Here is a 12,500-nt window from a genome sequence, read left to right on the forward strand (position 1 = left end):
GTTCACACTATGACGCGCAGTTAACTGCGTTCTTCATCGACCCGCGAGCCAAGTGATCCACCGTCCAGGGTAATGGTTTTTTCTTAATGTTGTTATTACTTACGGTAGCGGCCTACGGCTCTCGCCGACGGCCACTTGATTGTCCGTTTTTATGTATTAACGTCGAAAGTTGGTCGAATTCATGTGCGCCGAGGCGTTCATAAAGAAACGGCACCGAAAAAGCTTAACGCCCCGACGCGAATCCTTTAGAATGATGAACGACGACGACCCGCGCACCCCCCAACGAGCTGGCGTGACGCACGACATTGTCATCTTTCTAACCGCTTAAATATCGTTTTGTATAGCGCCAACCGACAAAAAAGGGCCTGAGCTAGGCAGTGGGGATTTTCACCGCTTCGAACGCTCCGTTTGGTATGCCCCGGTCGGCGCTCGTCTCTCGGCGTTTTTCCGCCAAGTTTTTCCGGCCGCGTCGACGGCGGCGGAGGCAGCGGCGGCGGTAGCACTTTCGACGAATGCCACCACCGCCACCGGCCACCGCCACGGCGCCGTCGCCGCTGCGCCGTTAGGCGTAATAGACGCTAGAGACAATTATTTCACATTTTATTTTTTATTTTTTATACATATATACAAACACGCACACACACACGGACGCACACGCGCGCGCGCTCGTCCGCATTAGATACGAACAGCAGCGCGCGCGTACGTACATATATATGTATATATGTCGTATATATATATATATATCATTATGGATGTATTACATATATATATGTGTAAACACGGTATGTACGAAGTCGTCGTCGTCGTCGTCGTCGTCGTCGTCGTCGCAACAGCAACAACAGCAACAGCGGCGCAACAACGTTCGTGAACATATCACGCGTCTCGCACACATACACACACGTTAATGATCCTTCCGCAGGTTCCCCTACGGAAACCTTGTTACGACTTTTACTTCCTCTAAATGATCAAGTTTGGTCAACTTCCCAGCAACGCCGACGGCCGTGAAGCCACCGCGTGTCGGTCCGAAGACCTCACTAAATCATTCAATCGGTAGTAGCGACGGGCGGTGTGTACAAAGGGCAGGGACGTAATCAACGCGAGCTTATGACTCGCGCTTACTAGGAATTCCTCGTTTATGGGGGATAATTGCAAACCCCAATCCCCAGCACGAAGGAGTTTCAACGGGTTGCCCGGGCCTCTAGGCCAGGGAGAACATGCTGATTCCTTCAGTGTAGCGCGCGTGCGGCCCAGGACATCTAAGGGCATCACAGACCTGTTATTGCTCAATCTCGTGCGGCTCGAAGCCGCCGGTCCCTCTAAGAAGAATTTTAATACGTCGCCAGTGAGTTGCGCCACCGGAGCGGCGCACACCTAAATGACGACGCCTATTTAGCAGGCTAGAGTCTCGTTCGTTACCGGAATTAACCAGACAAATCGCTCCACCAACTAAGAACGGCCATGCACCACCACCCACCGAATCAAGAAAGAGCTGTTAATCTGTCAATCCTTCCGGTGTCCGGGCCTGGTGAGATTTCCCGTGTTGAGTCAAATTAAGCCGCAGGCTCCACTCCTGGTGGTGCCCTTCCGTCAATTCCTTTAAGTTTCAGCTTTGCAACCATACTCCCCCCGGAGTCCAAAATCTTTGGTTTCCCGGAAGCTGCCCGCCGAGCCATCGTAGTAACGTCGGCGGATCGCTAGATGACATATTTACGGTTAGAACTAGGGCGGTATCTAATCGCCTTCGAACCTCTAACTTTCGTTCTTGATTGATGAAAACACCTTTGGCAAATGCTTTCGCTGATGTTCGTCTTGCGACGATCCAAGAATTTCACCTCTAACGTCGCAATACGAATGCCCCCAGTTATCCCTATTAATCATTACCTCGGAGTTCTGAAAACCAACAAAATAGAACCGAGATCATATTCTATTATTCCATGCACGAAATATTCAAGCAGCATTTTGAGCCCGCTTTGAGCACTCTAATTTGTTCAAAGTAAAATTGTCGGCCCATCTCGACACTCACCGAAGAGCACCGCGATAGGATTTTGATATTGAACCGCCGTTTTACCGACGGCTCACCGACGATATGCTCCGCAGACGTGTCAGTATCACCGCGGATGCGGTGCACCGACAGCGCGGCGCACAAATGCAACTACGAGCTTTTTAACCGCAACAATTTTAGTATACGCTATTGGAGCTGGAGTTACCGCGGCTGCTGGCACCAGACTTGCCCTCCAATTGTTCCTCGTTAAAATATTTAAAGTGTACTCATTCCGATTACGAGGCCTCGTAAGAGTCCCGTATCGTTATTTTTCGTCACTACCTCCCCGTGCCGGGAGTGGGTAATTTGCGCGCCTGCTGCCTTCCTTGGATGTGGTAGCCGTTTCTCAGGCTCCCTCTCCGGAATCGAACCCTGATTCCCCGTTACCCGTGACAACCATGGTAGTCGCAGAAACTACCATCGAAAGTTGATAAGGCAGACATTTGAAAGATGCGTCGCCGGTGCTGGACCATGCGATCGGCAAAAGTTATCCAGATTCATCAAAATTAACGACTTCGGACGCGAGGCCCTCCGTCGATTGGTTTTGATCTAATAAAAGCACTCATCCCATCACTGGTCAGAGTTCTGATTGCATGTATTAGCTCTAGAATTACCACAGTTATCCAAGTAACCGAGGTAAGATCTAAGGAACCAAAACTGATATATTGAGCCATTCGCGGTATCGCCTTAATACGGCTTGCACTGAGACATGCATGGCTTAATCTTTGAGACAAGCATATAACTACTGGCAGGATCAACCAGGGAGCTAGCTAGAGCTAACACACACCAACACCGCACATACGAGAGATATGAGGGTGATGATGATATGATAGACGTGACAAGCGACGCGTCGGACGTTCGAAACGCCGTGACGCGCCGGTGCCTAGGTAGCTTTTTGCGTGCGCGCGTGTGCGTATTTATTACAATACACACACAACACCACACCACAAAAACAAAATGAATTCGTTTTTCTATCTGTTCACGGAGGAAAATGTATATCTCAACACTCGCCTCGCGTTCGTCCAGATTTACTTTGGACGCGGCATCGCGTCCGATTCATCGGAACGTTCTTTGACGAGACACATACAAATCTTCACTTTTATAAAATATCGTTTCGCAAAACGTATAATGACCGATTTTCAGCCCGGTTTTAGAGAGATCCGAAATCCTTGATTTATATATCATGATCGACCGTCGCGCGACTAGCGCGCGACGAGCTCGTTGATGCGATGCGTTAAGGGCCGCCCCGAAGTCGACTCGGGAGCCCAACGCCGTTCGCGTTAATTAAACGAGACGTTATCTTACGCCTTCCGCTCTTACATAACGGAGACGTCGTCCGACACAGTTTACGGTGTGTTGTTGTGGGGAGATCCCCTTTTTTTTCTTCCCTCCTCCGCCGCCGCTGTGTCGTTCGTGCGTTTGTCGGTTATAGAAGTTTCAGTTTCGGGCGTTCTCGTTGGTGGCGCGCGTTGTTTGTGTATCGGTGTTATTAGTTTTGTTCGATTCGCGCGCGTTTTCTAAGAATAATTTTTAAATTTTTTTTTTTTATAAAAAAAAAAAAAAAAAAACTAAATCTAAAAAAAACGCAATCTCCGCAAACAAACTAACACACCACCACCACACACACCCCACCAACCAAACAAACACACTCCACCACACTCCACAACCACCAACAAACAAAACAAAACAGAAGAGCATCGGAGAGAACTCGATTCGGCCGACCGGCGCGTCTCGCGCCAGTCCCATGTATATGCGGGAACGACTGTATGCGTCTATGCGCTAGTGAGCGCCTATTCTGGCTATAAAAACCAGCCATGAGTTCGTGCCTCCCGGTCAGTAGGGAGAGTCGAGAGACCTAAGCACGAGCTCATTAAAAAGGGTTAGCCCACCGTTGTCGTATGCCCAACCCGAAGGCAACGGTTAGACTTGAGGGACACACGTGCCCCCCCATTTGGGCTATCCGAGCATTTCAGCTCGGACCTGGCACGGGTCACGCTTCGCCGTGAGGCTAGGCGCTCGCGCATGCCGGACGAATCCGGCAGACCCGCTCACAAGCCTGACTAGCGCCGAAGGTCTGAGACAAACAGCACTAGTGGAAAATGCGCTTTTCACCCTCGCAATTAAGGAGATGCCAGCGAAGTGTAGTCCTGCAAACAGCCACCACCAGGACCACTAATTTAGGCTCTCCCCCCCCTCCGGATTAGTCGAAAGCAGCGGCGCCACGTGCAGGCCCCGGATAGGAGTTGAGAGACGAAACGTCCGCCAACCGGAAAACGGACGCCCGAAACCCCTTGCTAGCTCCGATACGGGTCGTTATACTAGCGATCGGAGGCCGGCCGTCGAGCGTCGATCGCTACCGTCCCATGTATCGTGAGCTAGGAGCAAAAATGTCGTCTCCGCCCGTTAGGGCCCCGGCGGTGAAGGCGGCGGCCTTCGGTCACCCCTTAAGAGAGTCATAGTTACTCCCGCCGTTTACCCGCGCTTGCTTGAATTTCTTCACGTTGACATTCAGAGCACTGGGCAGAAATCACATTGCGTCAACACCCGCGAGGGCCATCGCAATGCTTTGTTTTAATTAGACAGTCGGATTCCCCTTGTCCGTGCCAGTTCTGAGCTGACCGTTGAACGGCGGTCGTACAGGAACGAGCCGATCGCGCACGAAACGAAACCGACCCGCCCTTACGGCTAGGAAGATCCGCGGAAGGCCGGAACGCGGGTCCGGATTCAGCCCGCGCCCACGAACGCGCGCGCGCACGCCGAAGCGAAACGCGCACGAGTAACGAAGAACGAGCATCGACCAGGCCCGGCACCGGCCGCATCCGCTTCCCGTCCAAACCCGACACGCCCCGGTCCTCAGAGCCAATCCTTATTCCGAAGTTACGGATCCAATTTGCCGACTTCCCTTACCTACATTATTCTATCGACTAGAGGCTCTTCACCTTGGAGACCTGCTGCGGATATGGGTACGAACCGGCGCGACATCTCCACGTACATCCCTCACCTGAATTTTCAAGGTCCGCAGAGAGTATCCGGACACCGCCGCAAATGCGGTGCTCTTCGCGTTCCGAACCATATCTCCCTTCTATAGGATTCCATGGAACTCGAACGCTCAGGCAGAAAAGAAAACTCTTCCCGGACCCCTCGGCGGCGTCTTCAGGCCACTTCGGGTTACCCCGTCGAACACTCGCTTTGAAACGAGGGAACGATTATTGAAACGGTTCCGCTGCCGGGTTCCGGAATAGGAACCGGATTCCCTTTCGCTCAAAGGGCGTTATTTAGTTCTTAAATTTTTTTTTCAAAAAAAATAAAAATAAACACGCCGCATCGACATAAGATCTCTCCTTGAGCTTAGGATCGACTGACTCGCGAGCAACTACTGTTCACGCGAAACCCTTCTCCACGTCAGTCCTCCAGGGCCTCGCTGGAGTATTTGCTACTACCACCAAGATCTGCACCGACGGAGGCTCCAGGCGGGCTCGCGCCCAGACCCTTCTGCGCTCTCCGCCGCGCTCGTCCTACTCGTTACGGCCTAATAAAGCGTGCGCGAGACGCGCTCGCCGTATATGCCCGTAACGGTAGTGTATAGGCAAAACGCTTCAGCGCCATCCATTTTCAGGGCTGGTTGCTTCGGCAGGTGAGTCGTTGCACACTCCTTAGCGGATTCCGACTTCCATGGCCACCGTCCTGCTGTCATGAGCGACCAACGCCTTTCATGGTGTCCCATGAGCGTTTTTTGGGCGCCTTAACACTACGTTTGGTTCATCCCACAGCGCCAGTTCTGCTTACCAAAATTGGCCCACTTGGCACCGTCATCAGATCTCCGGCTTCATCGTTCGAGTAAGCCGGAGCTCTCACCCATTTAAAGTTTGAGAATAGGTTGAGGTCGTTTCGGCCCCAATGCCTCTAATCATTCGCTTTACCGGATGAGACTGTTCTTCGTCGACGCCAGCTATCCTGAGGGAAACTTCGGACGGAACCAGCTACTAGATGGTTCGATTAGTCTTTCGCCCCTATACCCAGTTCCGACGATCGATTTGCACGTCAGAATCGCTACGGTCCTCCATCAGGGTTTCCCCTGACTTCGACCTGACCAGGCATAGTTCACCATCTTTCGGGTCCCAGCATCTCTGCTCAGAGCGCGCCTGCATTCACGGATTGGAAACGAGACGCCTCGGGAGTGCGAGAGTGCAGATCGCAAAGGACGTACACTCCATCCTCCCTGAGCGCGCGGCGAGCGCGCGCCTTCACTTTCGTTGCGCCTTTCAGTTTATACAAATACTCAATGACTCGCACACATGCTAGACTCCTTGGTCCGTGTTTCAAGACGGGTCCTGCGAGTGCCCGAAACTGAATCATCGCAGACAGAGACGCGCACGGTCCGAGACAGCACGGCTGCGACGACAGACGCGCCGCAACGAGGTCCGCGCTCGGGCAGGACCTCGTGTACGACGTTATCTTGCGTCGGGCCGGACGCGCCTTTAGAGAGCGCGTGCGCGATTCTTATCCTTATACCGTCCGGCGGCCGATCGGCTACCGCGAAACGGTCCAACGTCCTGACTCCGCTCGCGCGAAGTGAACGCTGGGCTGCCCGTCGGCGGCGCTTAGATCGACACCCGAACGGGTCGCGATGCATTACTGAGAGAGAAGTGCACGCCCTCCGCGGACGTCGACGCGCACCGGCCCGTGCGACGCGATACAGCGCCCGATTAAAGGCGGACCGGACGTCGCATCAGAGCGCGGGCGCGTACGCCGCGGAATGACGATGAATCTCTCCGTTCGTTCATTCGAGTTTCGCAGGTTTACCCCTGAACGGTTTCACGTACTCTTGAACTCTCTCTTCAAAGTTCTTTTCAACTTTCCCTCACGGTACTTGTTCGCTATCGGTCTCGCGGTTATATTTAGCCTTAGATGGAGTTTACCACCCACTTAGGGCTGCACTCTCAAGCAACCCGACTCTTAGGAGAGTCCCTCTCGCCGCCGCCCTCCGTCGCTACGGGCCTGGCACCCTCTGCGGGAAAACGGCCCCGTTCAAGACGAACTTGGACAGGAGTATCGACGACGAGAAAGCGGAACCTCCCGAACACCACATCTCCCGCGCTCGAGACGATCGCGGGATTCAGTGCTGGGCTCTTTCCTGTTCGCTCGCCGCTACTAGGGAAATCCTTGTTAGTTTCTTTTCCTCCGCTTACTAATATGCTTAAATTCGGCGGGTGATCCTCCCTGATCTGAGGCCAACGATAAAAATTCGAGGCAGACGCGATATCCGTACGCGACGTCCCTTATTATATTTCACGACGACGAACCGACGGACCGCGCGCGCAAGCAAGCAAGCGCGCACGGCGGCCGGTCGTCGTCGCGGGACGCCCTTCGGACGTCGAGTCCGCCTACTCTGTACACCCCCACCGTCGCGATCATCGCGCGTCGCAGAGGGCGAGTGCGCGTGCGTGAGGCGCGCGCGTCGCGAGTCCGAAGAGGTCTCTAGACGCGCGCACGCACAACGCAACGCTGCACACACAACACGCGTTGCGCGATGAACGACGACGATGACGATGATTATGATGATACGAGCGTAAACGAAAATCTCGACACGCACACGCGGGCGCGAGTACTTTTCGTTAGCGATCGATCGTCCGGCCCTTTCGGTATCGGTCCGTATCGATACGATAATATAACGTTCGCACTGGAACGACGACGCGTATCACCGACATAATACACGGATGCGTAGCGACGACGAGCGATGAACTCTCTCGCATCGGGCTAGGCGCGCGCGCACATGAACATCACGTAATGTTTACTTACATATGTTTGTGTGTGCGTTACGCTTGCCGCGCAAGAAAACATTCACCGCCTGCCGGTCGCATCCGTCGGAGACGCGTCGTCTGTGCTTCCGATATATTTTATTATATCGTATACACGAACCGATGAGCTCGGACGAAGACCGCACTACGAAGACTCGCGTCTTAGCGATGCGTGTAATCTTTTCACACTCGTTTCATATTCAATACAATTCTATATATTTAAACGGACCGTAAACGCTCTCAGCGCGTACGCGGACGTGTGGGGCGCACCCCGCCGTCCGTCGTCCGTCGCGAAGAACGTTCAACGGAAACCGTCAATTGTTCGAAAGAGCGCGCGCCCGCGCGCCCGCGCGCGGTAATGCGGCAGCGGCAGCGCGACGACAGCGACGGCGGATAGTGAGAGAGAGAGAGTGAGAGCCGCGGCGGCGCGGACGAGAGACTCTTATTAGAGATCGTCTCATCGCACCGTCCGCGAGCTCGTTCATCACCCCCCACCAACCCGCCGCCGCCGCGTCGCGCGTCACCGCCGCGCGCATCGACCGGCGCGAGCGCACGTAGCGCGCGTTCGACACCGAACAGTGTGGTTTTTATATTTTAACAGCCGGCCCTCAGACAGGAGTGGTCCTGGATATTTCTCCACGGACCGCAATGTGCGTTCGAAATGTCGATGTTCAAATGTGTCCTGCAGTTCACACTATGACGCGCAGTTAACTGCGTTCTTCATCGACCCGCGAGCCAAGTGATCCACCGTCCAGGGTAATGGTTTTTTCTTAATGTTGTTATTACTTACGGTAGCGGCCTACGGCTCTCGCCGACGGCCACTTGATTGTCCGTTTTTATGTATTAACGTCGAAAGTTGGTCGAATTCATGTGCGCCGAGGCGTTCATAAAGAAACGGCACCGAAAAAGCTTAACGCCCCGACGCGAATCCTTTAGAATGATGAACGACGACGACCCGCGCACCCCCCAACGAGCTGGCGTGACGCACGACATTGTCATCTTTCTAACCGCTTAAATATCGTTTTGTATAGCGCCAACCGACAAAAAAGGGCCTGAGCTAGGCAGTGGGGATTTTCACCGCTTCGAACGCTCCGTTTGGTATGCCCCGGTCGGCGCTCGTCTCTCGGCGTTTTTCCGCCAAGTTTTTCCGGCCGCGTCGACGGCGGCGGAGGCAGCGGCGGCGGTAGCACTTTCGACGAATGCCACCACCGCCACCGGCCACCGCCACGGCGCCGTCGCCGCTGCGCCGTTAGGCGTAATAGACGCTAGAGACAATTATTTCACATTTTATTTTTTATTTTTTATACATATATACAAACACGCACACACACACGGACGCACACGCGCGCGCGCTCGTCCGCATTAGATACGAACAGCAGCGCGCGCGTACGTACATATATATGTATATATGTCGTATATATATATATATATCATTATGGATGTATTACATATATATATGTGTAAACACGGTATGTACGAAGTCGTCGTCGTCGTCGTCGTCGTCGTCGTCGTCGTCGCAACAGCAACAACAGCAACAGCGGCGCAACAACGTTCGTGAACATATCACGCGTCTCGCACACATACACACACGTTAATGATCCTTCCGCAGGTTCCCCTACGGAAACCTTGTTACGACTTTTACTTCCTCTAAATGATCAAGTTTGGTCAACTTCCCAGCAACGCCGACGGCCGTGAAGCCACCGCGTGTCGGTCCGAAGACCTCACTAAATCATTCAATCGGTAGTAGCGACGGGCGGTGTGTACAAAGGGCAGGGACGTAATCAACGCGAGCTTATGACTCGCGCTTACTAGGAATTCCTCGTTTATGGGGGATAATTGCAAACCCCAATCCCCAGCACGAAGGAGTTTCAACGGGTTGCCCGGGCCTCTAGGCCAGGGAGAACATGCTGATTCCTTCAGTGTAGCGCGCGTGCGGCCCAGGACATCTAAGGGCATCACAGACCTGTTATTGCTCAATCTCGTGCGGCTCGAAGCCGCCGGTCCCTCTAAGAAGAATTTTAATACGTCGCCAGTGAGTTGCGCCACCGGAGCGGCGCACACCTAAATGACGACGCCTATTTAGCAGGCTAGAGTCTCGTTCGTTACCGGAATTAACCAGACAAATCGCTCCACCAACTAAGAACGGCCATGCACCACCACCCACCGAATCAAGAAAGAGCTGTTAATCTGTCAATCCTTCCGGTGTCCGGGCCTGGTGAGATTTCCCGTGTTGAGTCAAATTAAGCCGCAGGCTCCACTCCTGGTGGTGCCCTTCCGTCAATTCCTTTAAGTTTCAGCTTTGCAACCATACTCCCCCCGGAGTCCAAAATCTTTGGTTTCCCGGAAGCTGCCCGCCGAGCCATCGTAGTAACGTCGGCGGATCGCTAGATGACATATTTACGGTTAGAACTAGGGCGGTATCTAATCGCCTTCGAACCTCTAACTTTCGTTCTTGATTGATGAAAACACCTTTGGCAAATGCTTTCGCTGATGTTCGTCTTGCGACGATCCAAGAATTTCACCTCTAACGTCGCAATACGAATGCCCCCAGTTATCCCTATTAATCATTACCTCGGAGTTCTGAAAACCAACAAAATAGAACCGAGATCATATTCTATTATTCCATGCACGAAATATTCAAGCAGCATTTTGAGCCCGCTTTGAGCACTCTAATTTGTTCAAAGTAAAATTGTCGGCCCATCTCGACACTCACCGAAGAGCACCGCGATAGGATTTTGATATTGAACCGCCGTTTTACCGACGGCTCACCGACGATATGCTCCGCAGACGTGTCAGTATCACCGCGGATGCGGTGCACCGACAGCGCGGCGCACAAATGCAACTACGAGCTTTTTAACCGCAACAATTTTAGTATACGCTATTGGAGCTGGAGTTACCGCGGCTGCTGGCACCAGACTTGCCCTCCAATTGTTCCTCGTTAAAATATTTAAAGTGTACTCATTCCGATTACGAGGCCTCGTAAGAGTCCCGTATCGTTATTTTTCGTCACTACCTCCCCGTGCCGGGAGTGGGTAATTTGCGCGCCTGCTGCCTTCCTTGGATGTGGTAGCCGTTTCTCAGGCTCCCTCTCCGGAATCGAACCCTGATTCCCCGTTACCCGTGACAACCATGGTAGTCGCAGAAACTACCATCGAAAGTTGATAAGGCAGACATTTGAAAGATGCGTCGCCGGTGCTGGACCATGCGATCGGCAAAAGTTATCCAGATTCATCAAAATTAACGACTTCGGACGCGAGGCCCTCCGTCGATTGGTTTTGATCTAATAAAAGCACTCATCCCATCACTGGTCAGAGTTCTGATTGCATGTATTAGCTCTAGAATTACCACAGTTATCCAAGTAACCGAGGTAAGATCTAAGGAACCAAAACTGATATATTGAGCCATTCGCGGTATCGCCTTAATACGGCTTGCACTGAGACATGCATGGCTTAATCTTTGAGACAAGCATATAACTACTGGCAGGATCAACCAGGGAGCTAGCTAGAGCTAACACACACCAACACCGCACATACGAGAGATATGAGGGTGATGATGATATGATAGACGTGACAAGCGACGCGTCGGACGTTCGAAACGCCGTGACGCGCCGGTGCCTAGGTAGCTTTTTGCGTGCGCGCGTGTGCGTATTTATTACAATACACACACAACACCACACCACAAAAACAAAATGAATTCGTTTTTCTATCTGTTCACGGAGGAAAATGTATATCTCAACACTCGCCTCGCGTTCGTCCAGATTTACTTTGGACGCGGCATCGCGTCCGATTCATCGGAACGTTCTTTGACGAGACACATACAAATCTTCACTTTTATAAAATATCGTTTCGCAAAACGTATAATGACCGATTTTCAGCCCGGTTTTAGAGAGATCCGAAATCCTTGATTTATATATCATGATCGACCGTCGCGCGACTAGCGCGCGACGTGCTCGTTGATGCGATGCGTTAAGGGCCGCCCCGAAGTCGACTCGGGAGCCCAACGCCGTTCGCGTTAATTAAACGAGACGTTATCTTACGCCTTCCGCTCTTACATAACGGAGACGTCGTCCGACACAGTTTACGGTGTGTTGTTGTGGGGAGATCCCCTTTTTTTTCTTCCCTCCTCCGCCGCCGCTGTGTCGTTCGTGCGTTTGTCGGTTATAGAAGTTTCAGTTTCGGGCGTTCTCGTTGGTGGCGCGCGTTGTTTGTGTATCGGTGTTATTAGTTTTGTTCGATTCGCGCGCGTTTTCTAAGAATAATTTTTAAGTTTTTTTTTTATAAAAAAAAAAAAAAAAAACTAAATCTAAAAAAAACGCAATCTCCGCAAACAAACTAACACACCACCACCACACACACCCCACCAACCAAACAAACACACTCCACCACACTCCACAACCACCAACAAACAAAACAAAACAGAAGAGCATCGGAGAGAACTCGATTCGGCCGACCGGCGCGTCTCGCGCCAGTCCCATGTATATGCGGGAACGACTGTATGCGTCTCCGCGTAGCGCGATAGAGCGTTCGCGTATCGATTGCATACCACCGATCTACATATCTATATCTGACCCTGATCTCGATGTCATCGTCGTCGTCATCATCATCATCATCATCATCATCATCATCATCATCATCATCATCGTCGTCGTCGTCATCATCGTC

General features: G+C 52.4%; 4 non-coding genes across 4 annotated transcripts in view; all 4 read right to left on the reverse strand.

The window, feature by feature from the left end:
* The window catches only part of LOC137927587 (5.8S ribosomal RNA), a 157-nt gene extending 85 nt beyond the window's left edge, over positions 1-72 (reverse strand). Inside the window, exon 1 of the ribosomal RNA XR_011107777.1 lies at positions 1-72. This exon is cut by the window's left edge and continues 85 nt beyond it. This is a non-coding gene — a ribosomal RNA (5.8S ribosomal RNA).
* Positions 73-902: 830 nt separating this feature from the next.
* Positions 903-2,806, reverse strand: LOC137927594 (small subunit ribosomal RNA). The gene has a single exon (XR_011107783.1). It is a non-coding gene; the product is annotated as a small subunit ribosomal RNA (ribosomal RNA).
* Positions 2,807-8,441: 5,635 nt separating this feature from the next.
* Positions 8,442-8,598, reverse strand: LOC137927588 (5.8S ribosomal RNA). Its single transcript, XR_011107778.1, has one exon. It is a non-coding gene; the product is annotated as a 5.8S ribosomal RNA (ribosomal RNA).
* Positions 8,599-9,431: 833 nt separating this feature from the next.
* On the reverse strand, positions 9,432-11,335 carry LOC137927595 (small subunit ribosomal RNA). Its single transcript, XR_011107784.1, has one exon. It is a non-coding gene; the product is annotated as a small subunit ribosomal RNA (ribosomal RNA).
* Between the last annotated feature and the right edge of the window lie 1,165 nt (positions 11,336-12,500).

The sequence above is a fragment of the Battus philenor genome, unplaced genomic scaffold, assembly GCF_028537555.1.
Source record: "Battus philenor isolate CCGP_79_NKW_IND1 unplaced genomic scaffold, ilBatPhil1.0.hap1 SCAF_34, whole genome shotgun sequence".
NCBI lineage: Eukaryota > Metazoa > Arthropoda > Insecta > Lepidoptera > Papilionidae > Battus > Battus philenor.